We start from the raw sequence: 14,362 nt of genomic DNA, 5'->3' as shown, positions 1-14,362 counted from the left end.
TTGTACAATATTTGCAAATTATTCAAGCTCTGTCAAGTGGGTTGTTGATCATTGCTAGACAGCCATTTGTTAGTCTAGCCATAGGTTTTCAAGCGGTTTTAAGTCAAAACTGTAAGCAGGCCACTCAGTAACATTCAATGTTGTCTTTGTAAATAACTGAAAGATGTATTTGTCTCCCAACTCTGTTGGAAAGCAGACTGAACTAAGTTTTCCTCTAGGATTTTGTCTGTGCTTAGCTCTATTCCGCTTCATTTTACAACCCCCCCCCCAAAAAAATAAAAAATAAAAACAACATACCCATATGCAGCCACCAACATGCTTGAAAGTATGAAGAGTGGTACTCCATGATGTGCTGTGTTGGATTTGCCCCAAATATTACGCTTTGTATTCAGAACATAGTTCATTTCTTTGCCACATTTATTGCAGTTATACTTTAGTGACTTATTGAAAACAGGATGCATGCTTTGGAATATTTGTATTATGTGGAGGCTTCCATGGTCAAAGGGATATTCAATGTCTGCTTTTTTCATTTTTACCCATCTACCAATAGGTGCCCTTATTTTGCGAGGCATTGGAATTCCTCTCTGGTCTTTGTGTTTGAATCTGTGTTTAAAATTCACTGTTCGATTGGGGGACCTTACAGATGTGTGTAGTACAGAGATAAGGTAGTCATTCAAAAATCATGTTAAACACTATTATTGCACACAGAGTGAGTCCATACAACTTATTATGTGACTTGTTAAACAAATTGTTACTCCTAAACCTTTTTAGGCTTGCCATAACAAACGGTTTGAAAGACATTTCGGGTTTTATTAATTTGTAAAATTTTCAAAAAACATAATTCCACTTTGACATTATGGGGTATTGTGTGTAGGCCAGTGACACAAACTCTCAATTTGATCTATTTTAAATTCAGGCTGCAACACAACAACATTTGGAAAAGGTCAAGGGGTGTGAATACTTTCTGAAGGCACTGTATGTCTCAGGCGAAAATATGCCTTCATATTAGAGACATATCGGAGGCATGTTTTTTGTTTGCGGAGACTTGTTTATTTTTCTAACCATATATGCAATGAGAAACACTCGAGGGGTTTGCATACAGGAGTAGGTTTACGCACACAATATGAATGTCCTGTTGAAGTTATAAATCAAGATAATGAAAATATGATTTCAGAGCACTTCTGCTTTGAAACAAAAAGTTGTGTGTATGAGTGGTTTATTATGGTAAATCCTGAGAGTGAATCTACTGTAACATGGTTGCAGGTGAACAAAAGGAGTAATGTATTTTCTGTTTGGTCTCCAGTGGCCCCTAAACATATTATCAAATTGATGGCCAGATCTTCATGTTATCGCCTCCCTATGACCCTGGTGTCTGTGTGCAACAGCAAGCATGAAATGATTCTCACAGTACTGACTTGTTTTAGCTCTAGGGTTCCAATTGTAAAACTGTGATAGGAATGCAGTTTTTACTTAACTGAGAACTGAGTGAACAAAACAACGGTTTACATTTGAATGTCCACCCAGACCTATGTTTCACTCAATGTTTGTTCTATTTCCAGTCATTGGGAAAAATGCATGAATGTGAACTATGGTTGGGGCTAAAAATGAAAGAATGTGACTCACAAATGCAAATGTCATGATTCCATTAACCCAATGCTCTGGCCCCCCAGACATATTCTGATTTTCTTGCTGCATGACATTTTATAGTTTTTTTTTATTTGTATGCAAGGCAAAGTAACACAAACAACAATAACTAGTGTGAAACTACTAGAGCTCAGAAACGTTAGACATTTTAAAAATGCAATGCATTATGCTTTCAAAAGATTTTATAATTCTATAATTATTATTTTACTGAATTAACTCTATGTTGAGCACTCCTTTAAAACCTCTTGATCCTACTTGAGACGCAGACGTCTCAACTAGGCACCTGGAAATGCAAATGCGCTACGCTAAATGCTAAATGTACTCGTTAAAACTCAAACGTTCATTAAAATACACATAGGGTATAATACACGCAGGGTATTGAATTAAAGCTACACTCGTTGTGAATCTAGCCAACAAGTCAGATTTTTAAAATGCTTTTCGGCAAAAGCATGAGAAGCTATTATCTGATAGCATGCAACACCCCAATATACCTGAAGCTGACGTAAACAAAATAATTAGCGTAGCCGGCGCTACACAAAAACGCAGAAATAAAATATAAAACATTCATTACCTTTGATGATATTCTTTGTTGGCACTCCTATATGTTCCATAAACATCACAAATTGGTATTTTTCCCGATTAAATCCGTCCATGTATGCCCAAAATATCCATTTGTATAGCCTGTCTGGTTCAGGAAAAAAGCTCTCTTCCAACACGCAACGTCATTTTTAAAAATTATATAAGTTGCCTATATTCTTTGACAAAACACTTCAACCTACTTTTGTAACCCAACTTTAGGTATTTGTAAACGTTAATAAGCGATCAAATTGATCACTGGGCGATCTGTATTCAATAGCAGCTACTCAAGAAAACAATGTCCATTTTTCAATCTTCCAAAATCGATTGTTGTAGGCTGGATGGAATGACGGATCTATTGGTCATGTCTCAAAGGATTTTTTTTTTGAAATTTTTTGAAAATGAAAACGTTTTTGGCGACATCGTGTGGAAGCTGTAGGAATTGCATCCGTGTCCATATTTAATTTGGTGTCCTTTAAACAATACATGAAAGTGGCGCATGGATACTTTTTTCAGCTTTCAGTGACCAGTTTTTCTTGCGCTTTTTGATGAAACACACGCTCTGTTATAGTCACAGCCGTGATTTAACCAGTTTTAGAAACTTCAGAGTGTTTTTTATCCACACATACTAAGCATATGCATATACTATATTCCTGGCATGAGTAGCAGGACGCCGAAATGTTGCGCGATTTTTAACAGAATGGTCGAAAAAGGAGGGGGTAGAATGAAGAGGTTATTAAAAGTCATTTTTTCTTTTTTCTGCTTATTTTGATCTTGTGGCTGATGATATTTGACATGATGCTTAATCTTTGTGGTAGGGGGCAATTTTGGGAATTTTGGATGAAAAGCGTGCCCAAATTAAGCTGCCTGCTACTCAGCCATAAAAGCTAGAATATGCATATAATTAGTAGATTTGGATAGAAAACACTCTGATGTTTCTAAAACTATTTGAATGATGTCTGTGAGTATAACAGAACTCATATGGCAGGCAAAAACCCGAGAAAAAATCCAACCAGGAAGTGGGAAATCTGAGGTTTGTAATTTTTCAACTCAGTCCCTATCGAATACACAGTGGGATATTGGTCATGTTGCACTTCCTACGACTTCCACTAGATTTCAACCGTATTTAGAAACTGGTTTGAGGGTTCTACTATAAAGGAGGGGCTCATAAGAGCTCTTTTGAGTGATTGGTCTGGCAGAGTGCCACAGCCTCAGTCTCGCACGCTCACGTGAAAGGTAGCTACGGTCCACTTCATTTCTGAAGACAAAAGAATTGTCCAGTTGGAATATTATTGAAGGTTTATGTTTATGTATGTTATGATTCTAAACATCGTTTGACATGTTGCTACGAACTGTAACAGAACTTTATTTTACTTTCTTTTTATCCATTTGTTGCGTTCCAGCCTGAATTTAAAATTGATTAAATTGATATTTTGTGTAACTGGCTCACACACAATACCTTATAATGTCACAGTGGAATTATGATTTTAGAATTTTTTACAAATTAATTAAAAATGAAAAGCTGACATGTATCGAGTCAAAAAGTATTCAACAAATTTGTTATGGTATGCCTAAATAAGTACAGAATTAAACATTTGCTTAATAGGTCACATAATTAGTTGCATGGACTCTGTGTGCAATAATAGTGTTTAACTTGATTTTTGAATGACTACCTCATCTTTGTATCCGACACATACAATTATCTGTAAGGTCCCTCAGCCGAGCAGTGAATTTCAAACACACAAACCACAAAGGTTTCCATGGCCTCCCGGGTGGCGCCAGCTGTGCTACCAGAGACTCTGGGTTCGTGCCCAGGCTATGTCGTAACCGGTCGTGACCGGGAGGTCCGTGGGGTGACGCACAATTGGCCTAGCGTTGTCCGGGTTAGGGAGGGTTTGGCCAGTAGGGATATCTCATCGCGCACCAGCGACTCCTGTTGCGGGCGGGCGCAGTGCACGCTAACCAAGGTTGCCAGGTGCATGGTGTTTCCTCCGACACATTGGTGCGGCTGGCTTCCGGGTTGGATGCACGCTGTGTTAAGAAGCAGTGCGGTTTGGTTGGGTTTGTATCGGAGGACGCATGACTTTCAACCTTCGTCTCTCCCGCACGGGAGTTGTAGTGATGAGATAAGATAGTAGCTACTAACAATTAGATACCATGAAATTGGGGAGAAAAAGGGGTAAAAAAAGGTTTCCCAATGCCTAACAAATAAGAAGGGCACCTATTGGTAAAGTAAAAACGCAGACATTGAATATCCCTTTGAGCATGGTTGAATTTAATTAATAAAGGGATATTCAATGTCTTTGTAGTGACTGGGTGTATCAATGCACCCAGGTGCTACAAAGATACAGGTATCCTAACAGTTGCCGGAGAGGAACCACTCAGGGAGTTCACCATGAGGCCAATGGTGACTTTAAAACAGTTACATAGTTCAATGGCTGTGATAGGAGAAAACTGAGGATGGATCAACAACATTGTAGTTACTCCACAATACTAACCTAAGTGACAGAATGAAAAGATGGAAGCCTGCACAGAATAAAATATGTCAAAACATGCATCCTGTTTGCAACAAGACACTAAAGTAATAATGCAAAAACTTTTTTGTCCTGAATACAAAGTATTATGCAAATCCAATAAGTACCACTCTGCATATTTTCAAGCATTGTGGTTGCTGCATCATGTTATGGGTATGCTTGAATCATAAAGGACTGGGAAGTTTTTCAGGATAAACTGGAGCTAAGCACAGGCAAAATCCTAGATGAACACATGGTTCAGTCTGCTTTCCAACAGACACTTTTCAACAGGACAATAACCTAAAACACAAGGCCAAATATACCAATTTATTACCGCGACAACATTGAATGTTCCTGAGTGGACTAGTTCACTTAAATTGACTTGAAAATGTCTGTCTAGCAATGATCAAATACAAACTTGACTGAGCTTGAAGAATTGAAAAAAGAATAATGTGCAAATGTTGTACACTCTACGTATGCAAAAGTGATTATATTGTGTATTGTCTTAGGGGTGTGAAGTATTATGTAAATTAGATATTTCAGTACTTAATTTTCAATAAATTAGCGAACATTTATAAAAACATGTTTTCATTTTGTCATTATATTGGGTGAGGAAAAAATCTACTGAATCAATTTTAAATTCAGGCTGTAACTGTTAAGGTTTTCTTCCGATGAAGGAGAGGAGGACCAAAATGCAGCGTGGTTATTTGTATACATCTTTAATAAAGATGAAAACACGAACAGTATACAAAAACAATAAACGTGAAAAAACCTAAACAGCCCATCTGGTGCAAACAAACACAGAGACAGGAACAATCACCCACGAAACACTCAAAGAATATGGCTGCCTAAATATGGTTCCCAATCAGAGACAACGATAAACACCTGCCTCTGATTGAGAACCACTCCAGGCAGCCATAGACTATTCTAGACAACCGCACTAACCACTATCCCATAACCTACAACAAACCCCTAGACAAAACACACCACATAAAATAACCCATGTCACACCCTGGCCTGACCAAAATAATAAAGAAAACACAAAGTACTAAGACCAGGGCGTGACAGTAACACAACAAAGTGTCTAATAAGTCAAGTTGTAAGAATATTTTCTGAAAGCATTGTAAATATTGGCCACCCTAATTTTGAATCACAGCTTAATTTTCAACTGTCTTAAGGCAACTGATAGGGAAAAAAAATGTTCGTCCCAGTTTTACTGGACTCACACGTCACTTATGAAAAGGGAAACACCAACGCCAGATATCTGTAAATAGAGATACTTTACAGAATATATACATATAAAAAAACGTATGCAGTTGACGTAAGTGTTATTACATTACAGTAAATGCAATACTGAAACATTTAGATGATAAAGTTCTAAACACGATTGATAAATGTGTCCAAATACAGTCAATGACATTAGCGCATATGAACCATTTCATATATGCGCACACACACATACACACACACACACACACACACACACACACACACACACAAGGCAGCGTGCTGGGGGTGAAGTGCTGCCTGCCACTCAGCTGAAGTCACTCAGCACCCAGCTTGGGTCAGTTGTGGCTCATTAGCAAGTCATAAATATACATGATGCCTCGCCAGTGATCCACATTACCTCCATCATGAAACTCAGCCCAGGTGGCCAGCTCCGAAGGACGTTGAAGCGCGAGGAGTGTCGCCGTGTTGCTCACATTCACTGACTGACTGACATTTACTCCACTTCATATTCCTCTCGCAACTTATCCAGTGATTTAAATACATTAGTCTGACACACGTATGAGGATAGGATGAGCTAATTACCATCACAACATACAAAATGACAGTTGTACATTTTGCAGATTGTACTTTTCTTTGCCTTAGCACTGACAGCTAAAGTTAAACAGTCAAGCCTATCTGTATGAAAAATGTTGTCCTAAGATTTGGCTCATGTTAGGAGCACCCATAGATTCACACGTTATCTTATTTGCCAGACTGCAACACAACTTGTCTTCCCCATGAGTGAAGTTTTCCCTGAAATGCGTAAAAATAAACATGATTTAAGTCAAGTGAGATCACACTGCTCTATTTGTGACAGATAAAGGAAACCATGAATTGCTGTGCTGCTGGAACTGCTCCATTGGAAGATGGTCAGTAATTTAATTTTAATAGATAGTTTAAGTAAAACCATAAATCATCCAGGAGCACAGAAAAATATTATTTATTTTAAACATGTTGCACTCCAAGGAAAGCTCTTGCTTTGCAATAAATATATTTCAAAGGTTCAATGAGCCCTCCAAACCCAAGCACTTCGTACTATTTTGGCCCACAATACATCTTAATGGTTGTTTTTGTAAGGGATTTCATTTATTACACTATTCTGATACAGAAGGTGAACTCTAAATCTGTAAAAGTATTCAATTATGGAAAATATTGGTTCAATGAATGGTACAAATAGGGTATGAATAATCATTTTGGTAGTATTATTGCAGGCTCCAAAGAAAAGTACAGCAGAAAATCCTCCTCACACGGGTCACCAACATGTAAGTAACTGCCCTCATATGGGGCACCAAATACATTCTTAACACTTTAACCACTAAAGCAGTCATTTTGACTGCTAAGGAATTTAATTGTTTTGCAATTTTTTATTAATTCATGCCCCTCTTTGTCCTTGACCTTTCTTAAAGAAGTCTATATAACACAATGCAGTTGTTGTTGTCATGTGTTTTTATGGTTTTCCCTGTTGCACCTCCATCTGACAGTAGGACCTATGCTCCTCCTTCACGTACACAGTTGATAATCATCACAATAATTGCCTCGAAACTGAACCTAAACTAAACCAAAACTAATTTCACACATATATAACAGATTAAATAAAGTATGATGGGGAGAAATTAGTTCTTCTGATTCTGAGCCTCAGCACCAAATGAAATGGGAGACAGGAGAGAGGAAGGGACAGCGCCATTTAGATAGAACAAGCCGGTGACAATGCTATTGGCTGATTTTCAGCAATAAATGTCTCCAATGAGAGAGCAGGCCCTACATCTCATACAAAAAACAACACTCACCAGCTTCCGTTGTTTATGTGACATGCTACAGCATTCAGGGCTGTACTGTGTCTAAGGCGCACACGGTCAAGGACACACTGCCTGGGATCTGTCTATTGATGAACTGGAAGCGTTCATTTCAATCCTGTATATTCATGGAGCATTCGGTGGAAAGTGCGTGTATATGGTATAGTTAGTTGTCTTTGGAGAAACCATATCACAGGATCGCTTCAGAGAGATCATGTGTTACCTCCATTTTGATGACAAAGAAACAAATTCGCCATGGTATCCGACGTATAGATAATTTAACATTTTTGACTGCTGTCATATAGACAGTTACAGTGGGGCAAAAAAGTATTTAGTCAGCCACCAATTGTGCAAGATCTCCCACTTAAAAAGATGAAAGAGGCCTGTAATTTTCCTCATAGGTACACTTCAACTGTGACAGACAAAATGAGAAAAAAAATCCAGAAAATCACATTGTAGGATTTTAATGAATTTATTTGCAAATTACGGTGGAAAATAAGTATTTGGTCACCAACAAACAAGCAAGATTTCTGTCTCTCACAGACCTGTAACTTCTTCTTTAAGAGGCTCCTCTGTCCTCCACTCGTTACCTGTATTAATGGCACCTGTTTGAACTTGTTATCAGCATAAAAGACACCTGTCCACAACCTCAAACAGTCACACTCCAAACTCCACTATGGCCAAGACCAAAATGTTTCGTGTTAGGCTATAAAAATTGATTTTATCAAACAAAATACCATTCATTGTTTAACAATGAGCATTGGGATTGCAAACAGGAAGATCGTCAAAGGTAAACTATTTATTTTATTGCAGTTTGTGATTTTGTTACGCCTGTGCTGGTTGAAATAGTTGTTTTCTATGGGGCTCTATCCTTAGATAATCGTATTATTTCGCAGTAAATCATTTTTTAAATCTGACAACGCAGTTGGATTAGCAAGATTCTAGGCTTTCGAAACATGTGAGACACTTGTATTTTCATGAATGTTTAATATGACTATTTATGTAGCGATCACCGTATGTTGTCGAATTTCATCCAGCTACCGGGTTCGGTGCGCAGAGGTTAAACGGCACCATTAAATGTAAATAGTTATGCTCAAATATCAAGGGATGCTACAACTCTATCAATAAAAGTAGGATGTTCTTTTCTGGTAGAGCACCTATGCTTTTCCACTTACCTTGTCATGGATATCAAGTGACAAAAGGAAAATGATTCTGAGTGTACATTGGCTGAATGTAACTGGCGTAAAAGCATGGGAGCATCAGAAAGACTTTTACTTCTCAGAAAACCGACATGGTTTGGTGGATTCAGTCAGGATGCACTTTAGAGAAAATGCTTGTGACTCCTTTCTGAAGGATTTCAGCAGGCCACATGTCAAGCTGATGTATCAGTGTGCTGACGATGCCATAAGAAATGGCCTCAGTGAGAGAGAGAGAGAGGGAGAGAGAGGAGAGGAAGGAGAGGAAGCCTGGTGATTGGGAGGGTCTCCATCATGAGCCGTTATCTGGCCACCCTGCTGTCAGATCACCCTCTTAATGACAATATAAATCCTGTTATGCAGTTTACATAAAATAAGAGGGAGACAGATTCATCCTTCCTCAGCATATACAAGTATAAAATGAAAAACGTCCATCTCCATTTGTAATATCTCTCACAACGGTCCAACAGAATTGTTATTCTGATATTTATCAGCCAATAAAACAAGGGGGCTGTCTAGCCTGGCATGTGCCGGTAATCCTTTAACGTGAAGACATAAAGGGTGGATAAGGGAGAAAAATCTCCCCAATAAGCCCTGTTTTCTCACCCCATTACACAGCTCCCTTGTCGGGAGGCTCCAAGGGAGACGGAGGATGCACTTTTGTCATGATGGATCAGGGGCCTACTTGTCTTTTCTGAGCCAGATTAGTAATTGGGTTTCATAGTTAGGTGCACTCTGCCGCAACTTGAGCCAGTTCGCCTGCAGATAACAAACAGATTTCGAACATTGTTGTTAGATACTTACAGTACCTATGAAATACACCAAAAACAATAGTTTAATTTTGTATACCTACGCATCCATCTCATTATGCTTGATTATAGCATAGCCACATTGTTTTTAAGAATTGAAAAGCATCACCATGCCAGTGAGATGTGTAAATGTAGGTTGACTTACATATTGACTTACACAGTGAGTTGACAACAATTGTTTGTTACGTTGTGCTCCTTTCAGTGCAAACAGAAAGATATGCACTATTCTGTGATCTTCAAGGCTGCGATGTGGGTGGATTTCGTGACAAGCTGTAAGGCACCAACACACGAAGGTGCAGGCACGCACACACACACACACACACACACACACACACACACACACACACACACACACACACACCAAGGACATGGATTGCATGCTTCATCCTAACTGTGGAATGGGTCTGTCACTCTCAATCTTCCCTCCAAACTTTACATAATTAAAAATACAAGAGCCACCAGCTGTTTTATTCAGAAACGTTTTGACATGATCAGTTCTCAGGCTCTCAAAAGCTTTTCTTCAGTATGCTGGTTATCTATATATAGAAATGTACTGTCTGTTTGGATGGATGTCTAGCTGTGGTGCTTCATCAGACCTGCAAGGGTTCAGTGGTGTATGAAACCTCAGTTGGTGTGTGAGTGTGTCATGACTACGTTGTGAGCCATCTCGTCACCACACATAAACCCTGCTATGCTACGCGTGCCTGGTAGCGTCGCAGAAGGAAATGGAATCTGATTTAATTCTCGAGGTGCGGCTGCTTGGATTATACAATGCCAACATTCCAAGGCCTTGATTAAGTCCCTCAATTAACATGGTGCCTCATCAGCATGCCCCACACATGCATAATCTACTCTAAGGGAGCGGAGAGGTAGAATGATAATATAATGATCCCTTTTTGATATGGGACATTAAACCCCAATCTCCATCATCAGCATGTCATCAGGACTTGGCAGTGATTCCAGCAGCACCAAATCGATATCGGTTTCAATTGGTTGTCTTGTGTCTTTTTTGGGATGCATTGCAGAGCTTGTTAATTGAGGCGGGCTCAAAGAGGGGGTGTACTAATCAACATCACTGCTGACTGAGTGCTGGTTAACCTCATAACATTCTGACTTGTTTGAGGCCATGTGTGGTAGCAAGTAGTCAATCCATCATGTGGACTCAGTTAAACGCCCCCCTCCCCCTTTCATCTATTTATTTTTTGCTCCCTGTCTCTGTGTCTATATCTCGCTAACCTCTCGCTCTCTCCCCTCTCTTTCTCTTCCTTTCTTTCTCTCCCTCCCCACTCCCTCTCTCTCTGCACTGATAAACAACTGAACATCTGATAAACACAGACAGATTTTAAGCCACTACCCTCCAGAGCCATACTGATGCTTGTGCTCGGTCGACAGCTGTTCCCAACATCCAAAACTGCTGTGCATGGGTAGTTAAAGACGTGGCTTGCTTGGTTTCCCATTTAGCAATGTAATTAATGTTACGGTCTGTGGAATCTCTAATTACTATGATTTACACCAGCAATGAGGCGGGATGGGGCAGGTAGTACGGTGAGGAAGGGGGAAATAAGTAATCTAAGCAGCACTGTCACAGATCCCATCAAAACTTTGTGAGTTTAGGAAAGTGACAATCACCATTATAATCAAGTGTGCACAATGTGTAGAGAGGCAGAAAGAATGCTCAATCTGTTTAGTTTGTTAGCGTTTATCTTCTCCTGTTAGGCCTGTGCACAAACTGAAGCAGTCTGACTGTGAAGGCTGTTTTATAGGCATGCATTCTTTAAGCCAGAGTGCGCAAGTATGCATAGAACAATCACCCTGTTGCAGGTTAACTTTCCTGTAACGCAGGAAATGTAAAACATATAATGTATTTGAGGTTTAAAAAGTCTTCTGAAGTTTGTATTTTCCGCTTAAAAAATGTACCAACCATACAAAAATGTCCATTAATTATAATCCACATAATAATTCACATTTCCTGTTGATAATAATTCACATTTCCTGTTTCTGTAGAATTATTTTCCTACTGTAGCAAACTGGCTCAAATTAAGATCCTACATCTGTAGATCTTTATAATGTCTGTAGGAGTGTTTCATCTTCTGTTCTGCAATAAGAATCCTATACAGATTTAGGATCTTAATTTGAGCCAGTTTGCTACAGCAGGAAAATAATCTTGCATCAACAGCAAATGTAAATTATTATGTGGTTTATAATTAATGGCATTTTTTGTAGGGGTGGATACATTTTTCATTACAGCAAATCAAGTCTGACATTTTGAAGTGGAAATTAAACTTTAGAAGCCTTTTTAAACCTTCAATATGTTTAAAGTTTGTCAGCAACAAAAGCATGATAAAATTAAGATCCTGCATCTATATTATATGCAGACCTGCACATAATTTTCTGCAAGTCTCTCCTTCCTTACCCAGTGAGAACACAGTTGAGCTTCAGAAGTAGCAGGTACAAAGGCTGTTTGCGTGGACATAGCTGACAAGAACTCTAACAGAGTTGTCAAACTGTGCCTTTAGGCTCACATCAGTTAAAATACCCCACAAAATCTGCTCAACTCATCGGTTGTTCCCCCTCAAATTCGGATGATTACCATGTTATCTGGTTATACAGTGCATTCGGAGAGTATTCAGACACCTTGACTTTTTCCACATTTTGATACATTACAGCCTTATTCTAAAATGTATTAAATTAAAATCGTCCTCAATCTACACACAATACCCCATAATGACAAATCAAAAACATGGTTTAAAAAATACCTCTATTCAGACCCATTGCTATGAGACTCGAAATTGAGCTCAGGTGCATCCTGTTTCCATTGATCACCCTTGAGATGTTTCTACAACTGGATTGAAGTCATCCTGTGGTAAATACAATTGATTGGACATGATTTGGAAAGGCACACACCCATTTATATAAGGTCCCACAGTTGACAGTGCATGTCAGAGCAAAAACCAAGCCATGAGGTCTAAGGAATTGTCTGTAGAGCTCAGAGACAGGATTGTGTGCAGGCAACGATCTGGGGAAGTGTACCAAAACATTTCTGCAGCATTGAAGGTCCCCAAGAACACAGTGGCCTCCATCATTCTTAAATGGAAGAAGTCTGAAACCACCAAGGCTCTTCCTAGAGCGGACCTCTTGGCCAAACTGAGCAACCAGGGGAGAAGGGCCTTGGTCAGAACCAGATGGTCACTCTGACAAAACTCTTGAGTCCCTCTTCGAAGATTGGAGAACCTTTCAAAAGGACAACCATCTCTGCAGTACTCCACCAATCAGGCCTTTATGGTAGAGTGGCCAGACGGAAGCCACTCCTCAGTAAAAGGCACATGACATCCCACTTGGTGTTTCCCAAAAGTCACCTAAAGGCCTGAGAGCCAAGCAACACGTCTGGAGGAAACCTGGCACCATCTCTACGTTGAAGCATGGTGGTGGCAGCATTATGCTGTGGGGATGTTTTTCAGCGGCAGGGACTGGGAGAGTAGTCAGAATCAAGGGAAAGATGAACGGGGCAAAGTACAGAGAGATCCTTGATGAAAAATTGGTTTACCTTCCAACAGGACAAAGACCCTAAGCCAACAGCCAAGACAATGCAGGAGTGGCTTCGGGACAAGTCTGTGAATGTCCTTGAGTTGCTCAGCCAGAGCCCGGACTTGAACCCGATCGAACATCTCTGGAGAGACCTGAAAATAGCTGTGCAGCGATGCTCCACATCCAACCTGACAGAGCCTGAGAGGATCTGCAGGGGAGAAACTCCACAAATACAGGTGTGCCTGTAGCCTCATACCCAAGAAGACTCAAGGCTGTAATTGCTGCCAAAGATGCTTCAACAAAGTACTGAGTAAAGAGTCTGTAAATGTGATATTCCACATTTCTAAAAAACTGTTTTTGCATAGTCATTATGGGGTATTGTGTGTAGATTGATGAGGAAAAGCTATAATTTAATCAATTTTACAACTAGACTGTAACGTAATAAAATATGGGAAAAGACAAGGGGTCTGAATACTTTCCGAATGAACTTTATAATGTTCTAAGTTGAAAAAAGTCGAAAGACACATGCAACATGCTGAAATGTTGTAATGTCCACATTGCCTGTCAGGATCTTAAAATCAAAAGTGCAGTTTAAAAATGACGAATAAGAATAAGAAATAAAAGGAACAAGTAATCCTTATCCCTGTGATAACTGTATCTTGCTGCCATTATCTAGGGTGTGAACAATGCAGTACATCAAGTAAAACGTATCATTCTTGAAGAACAGTCCCTCTGGTCTGAAAATGTAATAGCTTTCCTATTCCACCCTGAACATCAATGATTAATCTAGTCATTATACCCTGCCTATGGGGTGATGTGTTCATGATCAGAAGTACAGTATACTGTAGCTACAGTATACTGGTCCCTATTGAACTCCCATTGCCCTACGATCAATTCCAGTTCTGTCTCTACCTGTGGTTCCTCCTGGCTTTATAAGCCATTAATCTTTTGCAAGGAGGTGCAGTGATCTCAGGCTAAATATAGCCCCATAGCTGGAGGTTTTGCAGCGTTGCTGAATGAGTGATTGCAGCTGCCGG

Source organism: Oncorhynchus clarkii, chromosome 25 (assembly GCF_045791955.1).
Source record: "Oncorhynchus clarkii lewisi isolate Uvic-CL-2024 chromosome 25, UVic_Ocla_1.0, whole genome shotgun sequence".
NCBI classification, from domain to species: domain Eukaryota; kingdom Metazoa; phylum Chordata; class Actinopteri; order Salmoniformes; family Salmonidae; genus Oncorhynchus; species Oncorhynchus clarkii.
Note: the sequence above shows the minus strand (reverse complement) of the source record.